This window comes from Callospermophilus lateralis, unplaced genomic scaffold, assembly GCF_048772815.1.
Source record: "Callospermophilus lateralis isolate mCalLat2 unplaced genomic scaffold, mCalLat2.hap1 Scaffold_190, whole genome shotgun sequence".
NCBI lineage: Eukaryota > Metazoa > Chordata > Mammalia > Rodentia > Sciuridae > Callospermophilus > Callospermophilus lateralis.
Window position 1 is genome coordinate 1,054,203 of NW_027512918.1, and position 14,892 is coordinate 1,069,094.

The window sequence follows — 14,892 nt, forward strand, 5'->3', positions numbered from 1 at the left end:
ATGGTATCTTATCAAGATCCAATTTGATTTTCAAATGAAGCAAATTTGTTCATTGAAAAAATCCTCTTCTTTTTATTGAAATGCAATTCTCTTTATTTATTTATGTATTTATTCATGTATTTATTTTAAATATTTTTTAGTTGTATTTGGACAAAATGCCTTTGTTTTATGTATTTTTATGTGGTGCTGAGGTCTGAACCCAGTGCCTCATATGTGCTAGTCAAGCATACTACCACTGGCCACAACCCCAGCCCCTGCAATTCTTTTTTTTACTGTGTACATGAACATGTGTACACACTTGGACATGCACATATGTATCCACATCTAAAGTAATATGTTCTCTAAGATTATTTGTTTGTTACCCATTTTTTAGGTTTTTAATTGTTTATTTAAGTTGTTTATTTAAGTGATCTAATTCAGAAGCTCTCAAGATTTATTATCTATTATCTCTATTTCAAATAAAATGTAAAAGCATTACTTTCAGTAAAAAGACTCAGTGAAAAACAATAAACTCTAAACCTGTTGTTCGCCTAAAAGTTGAGAGTAGAACAGTGGTTAGGCAAGATTTAGAAGGGGTAGGGAAGTAATCAATGGGAATAGTTTTATAGTTAGAAGGAATAATTTCTGGAGTTTTATTGGCATTGAATAGAAGGTTTCAAGAACTTAGCTAGGAACACTGGATGGTCAGTGATGTAAAGCAGAGCTCATTTTTCCTAACTGGGTGCTTCTGGGTAGTCCACCAGAAGGTCAGTGCCTTCTTTGGTTTTCATGCTAACTGTCTGAGTTCAAGACTGCTACAATTTCAGTTCTCAGGGTTCATGTGGCTTTCCAAAACTTATATTGGCAGTAATTTTAGATTTTGTGAAGAAAAAAAAGTCAATGAGTGTAGGAACCAGGGAATAGGATGCATTTTCCTTCTGAAAGGGAACTTCATGTGAGAAAGAAAGTTTATCTGTGAAACACTATATTGATATAGGCAGGAAGGTTGATAAGGGCATGCTAACTCAGGTTGTTGAACAAAATAAAGTTGAAAAGTAGTGTTATAATGTAATCATCAGTTATTTTTTAAAAATATTTTTAGTTACAGATGTGCACAATACCTTTCTTTTATTTATTTCTTTTAATGTGGTGCTGAGGATTAAAACCCTATCACTGAATACTATAGCCCCACCAGTTATTTCTTGCAAAGGTTATTTTTGAGCTCATTAAATGAATGAGGTACATTCTAAGTGCCAGATATTTAGCAGTTAACAGGCAAGTGTTTTCATACATGCGAGGGGGTAAGTGGTTCTTACTGTTGCCTGATTTATAGAAGATGTTAAAATAAATGTCATTATAAAGAAAATAAAAATAAATGTAAGATCAAAGAAATTTTATCACAGAATATATGTGTGTGTATTGACATTTGTATTTAACTTTTTGCAAATAATAATAACAGTTAATGTAAAGTGCTTGCAAATTTTTTCTGATCCTCATGCAATAAGTAACCACCATGTTAATACTAGCAACATGTCATAAAATATCTATAGGTTAGAAGAAGTTTTTTCCCCATTTTCCTCACAACCTCTTATATGTAATTTTGTATAACAATGACGGTCTCCTTGCATTTGCATGCAATTTCCCTTTTCTCTCCCTTTCCCTCCAACCTCATGTCTCTGTTTAATGTTAATCTTTTTCTCCTGCTCTTCCTTCCTGCTCTGTTCTTAGTTGTTCTCATTATATCAAAGAAGACATTTGGCATTTGTTTTTTAGGGATTGGCTAGTTTCACTTAGCATAATCTGCTCTAATGCCATCCATTTCCCTGCAAATTCCATGATTTTGTCATTTTTTAGTGCTGCATAATACTCCATTGTGCATAAATGCCACATTTTTTTTTTATCCATTCATCTATTGAAGGGCATCTGGGTTGGTTCCACAGTCTAGCTATTGTGAATTGTGCTGCTATGAACATCGATGTGGCAGTATCCCTGTAGTACGCTCTTTTAAGGTCTTCAGGGTATAGTCCGAGAAGGGCAATACCTGGGTCAAATGGTGATTCCATTCCCAGCTTTCCCAGGAATCTCCATACTGCTTTCCAAATTGGCCGCACCAATTTGCAGCCCCACCAGCAATGTACAAGAGTACCCTTTTCCCCACATCCTCCCCAGCACCTGTTGTTGTTTGACTTCCTAATGGCTGCCAATCTTAGGGTGGTTTTGCTTTGCATTTCTCTGACTGCTAGGGATGGTGAGCAACATGTCAGAAAATATCTATAGGTTAGAAGAAGCTTATGCTTGTTAGTATTTTTCCTAGTGTAATGATTCTGGTAGCACCAGATTCAAACTATGAAGAGCACTGCTTTTAAATAATAGACAATTATGAACAAATTTCCATTAGACTTTTAAGTTGGTTAATAATAATCTGCTATTTAAAAACATCTAGCTCAGATTAGTGTTTCTGAGGTTAACTACAAAGGTCTGCACACAAATCATTAAAAATTCCTGGGCCATTTTATATTTTTTGTTAACATAGTATTTTTTTTAAATTACTGTATCATAATCTTACCTGGAATTTAAATTTTAAATTTCAGCTTTGCTTATACACTTAAATTATCCAGCTAAAATATTTTACAGAACATTTTCAAGAATATATTCTGATATAAATCATATGTGTTGTTAATAATTCATTTGTAAGCAAATATTACCACAATAATATTATGTAATATTATTTAGAGTGTGAGAGTATATAGAAATATTTATATATATATATATATATATATATATATATATATATATACACACACACACACACACACACACACACACACACACATACACAAATCACACATTCACACATCACACATACACACATACACACAAAGCTTGAAAAAACAATTTGGTTATCTATTGGATAGACAAATGCAAATTCAAATAAATGTAGCCGCAAACTTGCCATGTATATTAGAAATAGTTATACATAGTACTGATTTACTTGTCATTTTCTATGTAACTGTATTGTTACTACATGTCATATTCAATTATAACACTATGAAATTTGTAATCAGTATGAGCATATCATTAACAAAAATCAATAATACATTATTGCATTTCTGTGAGTTTACAAATCTCCAGTCCTTCTTAGAAAGTCTTACTAAAAGCTTTGAAGGATTTATAAATTTAACGTATTACTGCAATGTGTTGTTGGGGTCCATTACTAAGAAAAAAGATAGTTTCTAGATGGCATTGAAATACTTCTCTAAAACTTTGAAGAAAGTATGGAATGTAAGCTGGGCAAAAGAATAAAAACTACCTCAGGCATCAAGAACCACAGGAACTCAAGCACCACAGCAGCAAATTGTTGAATGAGCACTGCACAGTGCATCTTAGCCATACTCATGATAACCTGGGAGTTCACAGCTATCAGACTGAGGGAAGATTGAATAATAGAGAGTTTACAATTCATGTTAAGTGTGAATTGGACCCAATTAATGGTCTGCCCTCAGAAAATTAATGTGTTTTTAAGGTACACGTACAATAATATCCACATATACCCAAAATGAAAATTGTAATTTGTTAAAACACAAAGACTATATAAGTCCTGTTACATTTTCATTTTTACATTTAATCATTTCATTTAGTTTACATGGCAATCTCTAGTCACATACTAGCTTACATATTTTTATGTGTTGTCAAATTCTTTTCATCAATTTCAATACTTAAAGATGAAACTAAACAATTCCATTATTATATTTTAAGAAATTACCACCATGAAGAAAATAGACAGGAAATTCATCTTGTCCTTAGTTTACTTTGCTTTCTTTGTGTATTCTCATGCAGTGCTTTTTATTTATGATCTTGAGAAAGCCATGGGAAGGTGAATTCACCTTGTTGCAAAAAAACAGAGAAATATATTATAGAATGTTTAGTTGTTTTCTGGTGGTATCTTTTTCAAAAGGTATATGGAAATGACATTATAGACAATATCAAGTTACAGTTAAATATTTTTCTGTCAAGGAGAGAGGAGATTTCAGAAATATGAATCTGCTCCTCTTTGGGCCTATCTTGAATTCTGGCTCTTACACCCAGCCAACTGTCAGGCACAGATGTATGTAAACATGAATTCCTCACGGGTGGGTCTGAGATCTTTCAATTCCAGTCTTTAAAACTAAAGTTTCTTGACAGATGATATTTTAGGAAGACATCTCCTGAGACTTCCTCACAGTTCAATCAGGCATGTCTCGATTTGTATAGGAAAATCTCTGCATTTGCTCTATTGTTTCTTACAAGAGAGAGACTGTGCTCCCAATGAGTAGACACATTAAGATTTGCCTTCAGAGAAGGTTTATCCATGATTGTTTAAACATGATATTTATGCATTATTATTTTTGTGGGATAAGAAATTCAACATAAAGTATTCATTCCCATTTTAAAATTACAACCTTGGTTTCAGACTTGATAAGGGTTTGTAAAATTTTCTAAAGAAAATATTTTATATAGAAGAAATCATGTAATACCTTGAATTTCAAAGAAGTTTCACACTTGACTGAACAATCATATGGAATAGACAATATCTGAAAAGTCCAAAGTACAAAAACTACATGATAAAGGGTCCAGAATATGTAGGGATCTAAAACTATTTTTTTTGTATGAAATACACTTAATGGTCTCTCCAATTTTACAAATTTATGGCTAGCTTATAAAACAAGAACTATTGAGTTATATTTACCTTTGCAGATGCAGAAAACACACAACAAAAGTCAGACAGAGATTGAAATATTCCAGCCTTCCCATGAGATGATATTATTTCCATAAACTTTATATAGCAAAATTAAATTCTTCTCTAATTATAGCTAAGTATATTCACAAATCTTTAAAGATAAATATTGATTTAAGAAATTTTTAAGAACTTAAGAATACACTTAAGAAAAGGTCCTGAGTTATTGTAAAAAATATTTAATGCTGTTTTGTTTTAGGCTTTACATAATAAATTTGCAAAAGAAAAATAAATGCTTTTTCATATTGATATAATATGTACATAAGGGTATGCAGCTTAATATGTGCTTCTTTGTAGTGACATATTTCTAACAGTAAAAAAAAATTAAGAATTTAAATATTTAAGTGATTCTGTTTTTGTATGTCTTAGGAAAGAAATAAATGTGATGAGCTTATAAGGGATATTATCTCTTAAGATCAAGTTCATATCCATGAAGAAATTACAACCAAAAAATATGAACTACTTTGTAAAATGTCCAAGTTACATATTCAAGTTTCATTTAAAACTTTTTTTTTTCTTTCTTTTTTTCTGGGAGAGCAAGTGATCCAGTATTTGCCTCTTAGGAAAATTGAATTACTAACCAGTAATTACAGTTCTCTGAATGTCATATTCTCAGTGGATTTGTATCAATTGTCTAGGGGCATTTTGGCATATGAGTTCCAGTAATGTAACATTTTGAAATAAAGAAAATTAAGTTCTAATAGACTGTATCTTAAATTTGTCTAGTATATTTCTATAAAGCCACTTTGAATTTTTTTTCCCAACAGTCTTGTGAAATAGATTCAGTTAACCCAAGATGTAGTTCTTTAGTGCACAGAAAAGTGAAATCCAAATCCAAGATCATAATGTCATTTATGAAGCTAGAAAAATCTGTGCATGATGAGGTAGCACAGATTCACTCTGCTATATTGAGTCTGCAATTCCATTTTTTAAATTAGGTAGCAAAGCAATATAAATGGGAGATACTTATCTTTAGAACATTTAAAATACCCTCGCTATCATTGTCTTGTAATTTTTAAGCATTTAATTCATTATAACATGCTACATATTAAAGTATGAATTACTAATTAATATGTGTATTTAAAAACTGAGATAAATGTAGAAATTGAATTACTAGGAGAGTTTTTGAAAATACAAGATATTATAATCTAGAATCTAAAGTGAAAATGTTTAAGCATAATTATTATATTTCCAGTTATATGAACAGTAAGAAATATCTTACCATTTTAGAACCCTTAAAGATAAAAAAATATATTTGATTGAGTCAGGATTTTGTTTTAGGGTATAATGTAACTAAGGATGAACTAGTATTTTTTGGAAATCAGAAAGATAAAAATTTTACCTTATGTAATATTGATTTTGGGAAATTTTGAAGAAATACTTTAAAAAGCTTAATTTCCTTTAAATTTCAAAAGTTTTCTTACTGTTGCCAAATTAAAAGATTCTACTTTTCATTGACTTATATTCAATCAGTAAGGTTAAGTATTATTTTAAAACACATGAGCTTACTTAAAAACTAAGAGGTATGAAAATGAAGAAAGCTATTATTTTAGATATTTGGATGGTAAAAATTGCTATTATGCAAAGGGATTTTATCTTAATTATTCTGGAAGATGATTCAATTTATTTACATTGCATATCGTAAAATTAGCATACATGATTTATTTATTCATATGATTATCTGGAAATAAATATTGAACTAAGAAAAGATTAAGTTTTAAAATTAAAAATTTGGCTCTTGCCCTCTGAGTCAGTCTGAGTCAGGGGATAGGGGAATTTTCCAGAGAGATTTGCAACTCTAGGCCACATAACCTCCCGATCAGGGAGATTAATGAGACCAGTGGAGGACAGAAAGCCAATCAGTGCATTTGTTGTGAAAAGGAGGGTCATCAGAAAATGGAGACATCCCTCATGCTTCCGAGGGAAGCCACATGGTCAAGCAAGGCCTGGACCCATCCTAGCACAAATGGCACTAGCAGATCTGAGAAGCTGCTGCAAGTTCCCGAAGATTCTCAAGGAAACTCAGCTGACTGTTAACAATAGATAGAAACAAAAGTCAGTTTGACTTGCTTCATCTTAAACACTTAGCAAAGACAGTCAAAGCCAAAACACAGCTATTCCTGGGCATTTTAAATAAAATAATAGTTAAATGTTACTTCTATAAATAAGTAAACAAGAAGCTTCAAAAGAGATTCTCAGACAGGAATGCCTGATATCTATCAGAAGAAACTGCCAGAGTAGTTTTTAGTTCAAGGCCTTTATTTCTAACCTACGCAGGTAGGCTTAATGTTTGCTAGTATGGTTATCCAGCCCTAAGTAACAGAATTAAATATTTCTCTATTAGACACAGAGGTCGTACTAGTAAAAGGATTTTGCAAGCTCAGATGACATTAAGATATTAAACTGTATCTTAAGGAAAATTACATCTGTAACCCTAAAAGTTAAATGTTGTGTTTACACCCCTGACAATTCTGGCAATGTGACGAATATCCTTGAAGATTTACCTGCTCAGATAGAAGCCATGTCCTCAGCAACTTTGTCATGGAAACAATATCTTAGCTCCTGGTTCTTGGTACTTCCTGGTGGAAAACATTGTTAGTCTTTGTCTTTGCCATCATACGCATTGGCATATTCCTGTGCTATGGGATTTATTGCTGCATCAATCTGGTTCCAGTACTAATGAATTCTTGTTTCTCTTGTAGACCACCCATCACTCAAATGGCCTTCCAGTCTATTACTTCTCAATCAGTCTTCTATCATGGACCCACTCCATAGACCCAATTTTTAAAGGGAGATTCCAAACTGCTTGCCCCACACCATCCCTTTTCAGCCTGAAGAGGCCAGAAAGATTTTCTTTGCCCCCCTTGCTTACACCAGTAAGGAGTTCCCAAATTAGAGGGGGGAATGAAGCCAGATTTAAAGTTAGGTAGTAAGTGTAGTTAGGTAAATCGGGTCTAATATCCAGTGAAATCTAAAATGAAGGCCATGCTGGGAATGACTCAGGGAAAATGCAGGACAATTCATGGAATGTTAATGAAGTCCTGAAAAGGCCCTAGGCCAAAGTCCACCTCAAAGAAATGTTAATGGAGCTCAGGAAACAGCCCCCAACAGATTAGGAGATAGCCCATCCTAGAGAAATGATAAGCCCATCCCAAAAGGTGATAATTGGGCCCACCTGTGTTTTAACCCCTTCAACCTATATTCCATCACCAAAACTATAAAAAGTGGAAAGAACAACCCTTCCACGGATTCCCACCTTTTGGGTCCCCTTCTTTCTCCGGGAGAAGTCTTTTCTGCTGTCCTTTTATAAATTTCTAATTTCTACTCTGAAAAAAAAATCATCTTGTAATAAGCATATTTTGTTACTAATGACGTACATAACAGATTTTTTAAAGAGATTGTATGCAATACATATATTTGGGACTGGGAGTATACCTCAGTGGTAGAGCACTTGCATAGCAATTGTAAGGCCTTGGGTTTAATCCTCACCTTCACAGAAAAGGAAAAACAACCAGAACCAATTATTCCCTAACACTTTTGTCTATATGTTTGTGAGTATAATATAACTTGTATTTCAAATGAAGGGTTGTGTTTCTTATTTAAAGGAATGATTAGTTTCAAGTTTCCAGTATCAAAGATGACTTCCAGGTAGACATGTTTGTCATTGCCATGAGAACTGGTTGCCTTTTTCACTACCCTAGAATAATATGTTAAGTGGAAAATACAACATAAATTGAGTGAGTATTTGCCCAGGTCCAAGTATGAGTTAAAGTTTTAGAAATATTTTATTGTCAAAAAGAGTACAAAGTGTGAAATGCCTAAGAGTTTATAGGTTGTTCATTTTATTAAAATTAGATTTTAAGGTAATAATAAAGGCAACTATCCTTTGAAACTAACTATGAGTGCCAAGTACCTTGCAAGCACTATTGTATTTGAGGTTTACAACACCATTGTCTAGAGAGCTGTGTTCCTTGTTAAGTAGTAGAGGCAGAGATAGAATTGAGACTCAGAAAAGCATAACTCTAAAATGCAAACTTTCAACCCATGTACTATATTCCCTTCTGAGAACCAAAGTTTTTTTTTTTTTTTTGATTACTAAAAACTAAATCTATTCCAAGGATTAATTTACTTTTAATTGTATTAAAATTTTTTTTTGAAAGGGAATATTCTTATTACAAAAGTAGAACATCCTGTGAAGTCTATAAAAAAAGTTAAATCAAAGAAAAAATTAATTACCCATAGTCATAATACTCCCAAATTAATTCATTTAATAACTGGAAATTCTGTAGATTTTTTAACATTAGGTATCTGTAGGCCCACATAGCCAAAGACTAGTGATGGTCTTCTTCTATCTAAAACTTAGACCCTAAAATGTGAAGGCATTAAGATTAAATGATGCCTCCCTGTTATTATATAGCAAGTGATAAAGTTAAGTGTAATGTTTAAAAAATATTTTATTCTGATAACATTATAGTTTATTAAATGTTCATGTTGTCAATGTTTACAACATAATTGATAATAGTTCATGGTATTCCAGTAAATATGTAAGTATTTTAACACTTAGTTTCTTTAATTTTTTTTTACCAACTATTGGAGTTTAGTAAAATTTTACCATGTTTATTTTTGTTTAAACTTGAATCCATGTACTTATTCATTATGCATGCCTACATGATTGCAGAAATGCATTCCTTATTTATTTATTTATTTATTTATTTATTTATTTTGGTACCAAGGATTGGACCCAGTGATGCTTAACCACTGATCCACATACTCAGCCCTTTTTTTGTATTTTATTTAGAAACAGGATATCACTGAGTTCAGTTGCTGAGGGACTCGCTAAATTGCTGAGGCTGGCTTTAAACTCACAATCATCCTGCCTCAGCATCCCAAGACTCTGGCATGTACCACTGAAACCAGCTACATGAATTCATGTACAAGAGACCACATTGCAGTTAAATTCTCCAGGTATATTAAACGTATTGTCCTTAAAGTAATTTTTATGTAGGCAATGTGTGGGTATATATATATATATATATATATATATATATATATATATATATATAAATTACTTTAAAGAATTATATATATAATTGTATACAAACATATATAGGTATAAAAACTTGAAAAACAAAATACTTCTTTCCACTCTTTATTAGGATTATAAGATGATGGAAGAGGATTTCCCTGTAGGAAGTAAAAGGTCTCAGTATTCATATTTTTCAGGAATACCACCAAAGGAATTTTGAAGTAAGACTGCTAACAATGTGTAATGGTTTTCAGTCTATTGAGAAAACAGTGGATTGAGCAAGACTATATAATAGCACTATTTTAGAGTAGAAATTTTTTTGAGACAATTATTCACTCAAAGAAACTTGAGAAAATGATACATTTTTTTGCCTTAGAGAATTCAAAAGAGGTGTTTTCTACTGTGCTGATAGTATGATACTATTTTCACAAATTAAGAGCCCTCAATAGAGAAATGGCCCGACTCTCTAACTACTGTCAATGGTAATAGCTCAAGATCAACTACTTTAAAATTAAAATGACAATTTATTTTTTCAGCTCTTCTCTCCTGTTTAATTGGCATCTATTCAAAAATTCCATACATGGGTCAAATTATTTATTTACCTAGAAATACATTCTGCAATGAATTTACACTGGAGCCTTTTAAAGAGAGTTGTGGTGCAGAAAATTAGATGTCTCCTGGGTAAAACATTGTGATTTTCAATAAATGCAATGGTAGATTGGTAACATCAGTTTTTAACATTTTTGAAAGAAAATTATTCATGCTGTTTCTCTGCAGTGCTGAACTTTGAGGATTCCTATAATCATTTGACCTTATGTTACATGAAGCTGACCCAGATTTGCATGCAGAGAAAAAACATTTTGGCTCAGACAGCAATCACTAAACTCACTTAACTGAATAAATTGGTTGTTCAGTAAAAAGTCTTGGTTAAATTCCTGTATATTGAGAGATTGGGGTTTTGATGCTATGTTCAGCTTGTTAGAAAAAAAAGATATATAAACTTAGTATTACTACATAAACAAAAGCACTATTTTACTCAGGTATTAATTGCCTGAAACTTTTGTTCAATTGATTGGTTTCTATAGATAGTAACAATTCGATACCTAACCAAGCCAGTAACTATAGATAGTACCTGAATTTACAAGTGTTGTCTTTCTGACAAAATTATGGCTTTCTTCTTATACTGTATTCAATGAGTATCTTGCTTTAGGCTAAACAGTCATAGTAGATGATTTATACTTTAGAATTTTTGATTGAAAAAATCTGGGTCAAATCACCATTTCACCCAGCTATTGCCCTTCTTGGACTATTCCCTGAAGAACTTAAAATAGCATACTACAGGGATACTGCCACATCAATGTTCATAGCAGCACAATTCACAATACCTGGACTGTGGAACCAACCCATATTCCCTTCAATAAATGGATAAAAAAATGTGGCATTTATACACAGTGGAGTATTACTCAGCACTAAAAAGTGACAAAATCATGGAATTTGCAGGGAAATGGATGGCATTAGAGAAGATTATGCTAAGTGAAGCTAGCCAATCCCTAAAAATCAAATGCAAATGTCTTCTTTGATATAATGAGAGCTACTAAGAACAGAGCAGGGAGGAAGAGCAGGAGGAAAAGATTAATATTAAACACAGACATGAGGTGGGAGGGAAAGGGAGAGAAAAGGGAAATTGCATGCAAATGGAAGGAGACCCTTATTGTTTTACAAAATTACATATAAGAGGTTGTGAGGGGAATTGGAAAAAAACAAGGAGAGAAATGAATTACAGTAGCTGGGGTAGAGAGAGAAGAGGGGATTGGGGATAGTAGAGGATAGGAAAGGTAGCAGAATACAACAGTTACTAATGGCATTATGTAAAAATGTGGATGTGTAACCGATGTGATTCTGCAATCTGTATTTGGGCTAAAAATTAGAGTTCATAACGCACTTGAATCTAATGTATGAAATATGATATGTCAAGAACTTTTTATTGTTTTGAACAACCAATAATAAAGAGAAAGAAAAGAAAGAAAAAAAAGAAACACCATAATGTTGTGAAAATAAACTAACAAACATTGTTGAAATAGTAATACTGAATGGAGAAAGAATTTTAAGTATGACTAGCTTCATAATAACTATAAGTTCAAACTATGGTGATGTTTTTTTTCATTAAAGGAAAAGAATGACTGTTCTTTATAGGTATAGCATCTCTGTGGTTCTTATTTACTACTATATAATAAAATTACAAATTATTGTTAGTTATACAATATTTTTATACATGTCCAAAATCATTATACATGTCCAAAATAGATTTTTTACATTTAAAGTACTTTATACATAATAATGATTTTTAATCACTTCCCACTGAAGAAAACAATCACTATCCCCTTATTTTAGTGATTAGACACAGAGAAGTTTACCTTCTTGCTTATTGACACCTGAATATAGAGACAGAGGTCAGAGTATTCATCTAGATTTGGTTCTCATTCATTTCTGGCAAATGTCATTAGTAGTTTGTTTGTTGGCTTTTTTTTAATATTTACTTTTAGCTTTTGGCGGACACATCATGGGGTGCTGAGGATCAAAACTGGGCTGCCCGCATGCCAGGGAGTGCTGTACCATTTGAGCCACATTCTCTCTTGGGTGGCTTTTTAATGCAGTGCTGGGTGTTCAACCCAGTACCTCACACATGCTAGAAAAGTGCTTTACCTCTTATCCATAACCCTAGTCCCCAAAGTCCTTTACTTATTTTTTGGGGGGGAGGAGAGTGTGTGTGCGTAGTGCAAGGGATTGAATCCATGGCCTTAATCAGCAAAACAAGCAGTCTACTGACTAAGCTACATCCTCAGCCCTGATCTATAGTCTTTTAACAGTGACAATGGAGCAGCCTGTCATTCAGGCTTTGATTCTGCGCCCACTTGGCTCAGGTTGGAGGCAGGGCATGAAGTCTTGACCAATCAGTCTCTTAGCTGAGAACTGTCCAACCCTCAGGCAGCCAGTGATGAGGGGGAGGGCGTCCACAATCTTCTGTTCCCTTGGTGTCTGGAGCCCACCATTTTTTTCAATCTTTTTGTAGGCTTCTGTCCTGGATCCAAGCCCAGGTGTCTGTGCTATGCAGAAACTGAAAACAAATCACAGGGAGAACACTGAGAACCCTGAGAGCCAGGAAATGGTAAGTGTGCCTTGTTATCTTGAGACTGGGTAGGAAGGTGGCTTAAAGCTGACAGAAGTGGCAATGGTGGAAACTGGTAGTCATGGCTAGGGAGTCCTCATGGTCCTCTCCAGAGTCTTGTGGCCAGAGGGTCTCTCTGTGGTAACTTAGCGTTCACCTCCCTCTGACTAGTCTAGTGAGGCTTAGATCAGCAGTTGAAAACCTGGGCATTTTGTTCCATAATTGTAAGGTGTTTCCAGCTTTTTTCTAAAGCCCTTTGTGGGCTTCCATGTCCCATGATTCCAGCATGTCTCCAGAATGCATAATGAAGACTGAGATAATTACCAGGAGAGAACCACAACTTCATTTGTTGTATTCAAGCATGAGAGAGGCTGCTGATTTTAGGGCTTGTTACTCATGAGGGTTTGTTTATTTGTTTGTTTATTATTTTTTTTGTGTGTGCGTGTTTGTTTGTTGTTTTCTTTTTGGTACCAGAAATTCAACCCAGAGGTGTTCATCCACTGATTCACATTCCCATCCTTTTTTAATATTTTTATTTAGAAACAGGGTCACTTTGAAGTTCTTAGGGCCTCACACATTTGATGATGCTGGCTTTTAACTCATTCTCTTCATGAGTCCTGAGATTTTTAAATGTAGCAGAAGCAGTATCTCAAATCCAGAACAAAAACCTGAAATCCAGAACTTCAGCTTATCTCTCCATAGGTCTCAGAATAAACCCCTAGTTTTCTAACTCTCTGTTGACATATCCAAAACTAGGGTTCTCTGTTCACAGAGAATAAGTTTAATAATGACCATGTAATGCAGATAATGGGCCTCACTCAAAGACACCTGGTGGCTAACTGAAAGATGTTAATGAGCACCATTAAGGCCTATTTCAAAAGTAAAAGACCTTGAATCCCACTTGTGGGAACACCTTCTACAAAGTCCTTTGTCCCAGGAGTGATTCCTTATTGAATTTGAAGGAAAAAGGATGGGTCACAGAAAGAATAAAAGTGAACCCATATGGTAGTCAGGATGCCTTTTCCAAAGCCTATTTTAAATGAATTATGCTCCATGTTCTGCCCAAAACCATCAGTAAACTTCTAAGATGGCACACAAAAATGATTTTTTTTTCTGATATCAATCCTCATACAACATGGTGGGCATTCTATTTCTTCTTGCTTAAATAATCTTTTTTCTTCAAAATTTATGAAACAAGCACCCAGATTCATGGAAAACTGAGAAATTTTGGTTTATCTAAAAATTCCACTTTCAGCATTATTAATCATTATTTCCCCATGTTTTATTTCAAATGTATGCATCATTTATAATGTTTTTCTTCAAGAACTGGAGGGCACTTTTAAAAGATTTTAATTTATCATTCTGAGATTTTTACATGAGAAAAAAGCAGAATAATATCAGGTGACATTAAAAAAGTGAATCTCTCCTAAATGCGGTTTATATGTCCCATTTAAAATTTTTTTTAAAAACTGTAATGGGTCATCAATTGAGGGTGTATTTATTTATTAATTAATTTGTTTATTTACTTATTTATGGTCAGACCATTTCATTAAAATAACCCACAGAAGGGGCTGGGGTTGTGGCTCAGTGATAGAGCACTCACCTATCACATGCAAGGTCCTGGGTTCGATCCTCAGCACCAAATAAAAATAAGTAAATAATAAATAAATTAATAAATAAATAAATAACCCACAGAAACATTCCAAACATTTAAAGAAACGCTTTTATTCTGGTGTGGCAGGAAAAAATAGAAGTGGGACTAACTTGAATTGAAATTACATGCAAGTTCAATCTCTCTCTCCCTCTCTCCCTCTCTCTCTCTCTCTCTCTCTCACTCACTCTCTGTAGTGAGGATTGACCCCAGGGCCTCATTCTTAGAAGGCAAGAACTCTGCAAGCTGAATTATTTACTCAGTCCCTTTTTTTGGGGGGGGAGAGACCAGGGATT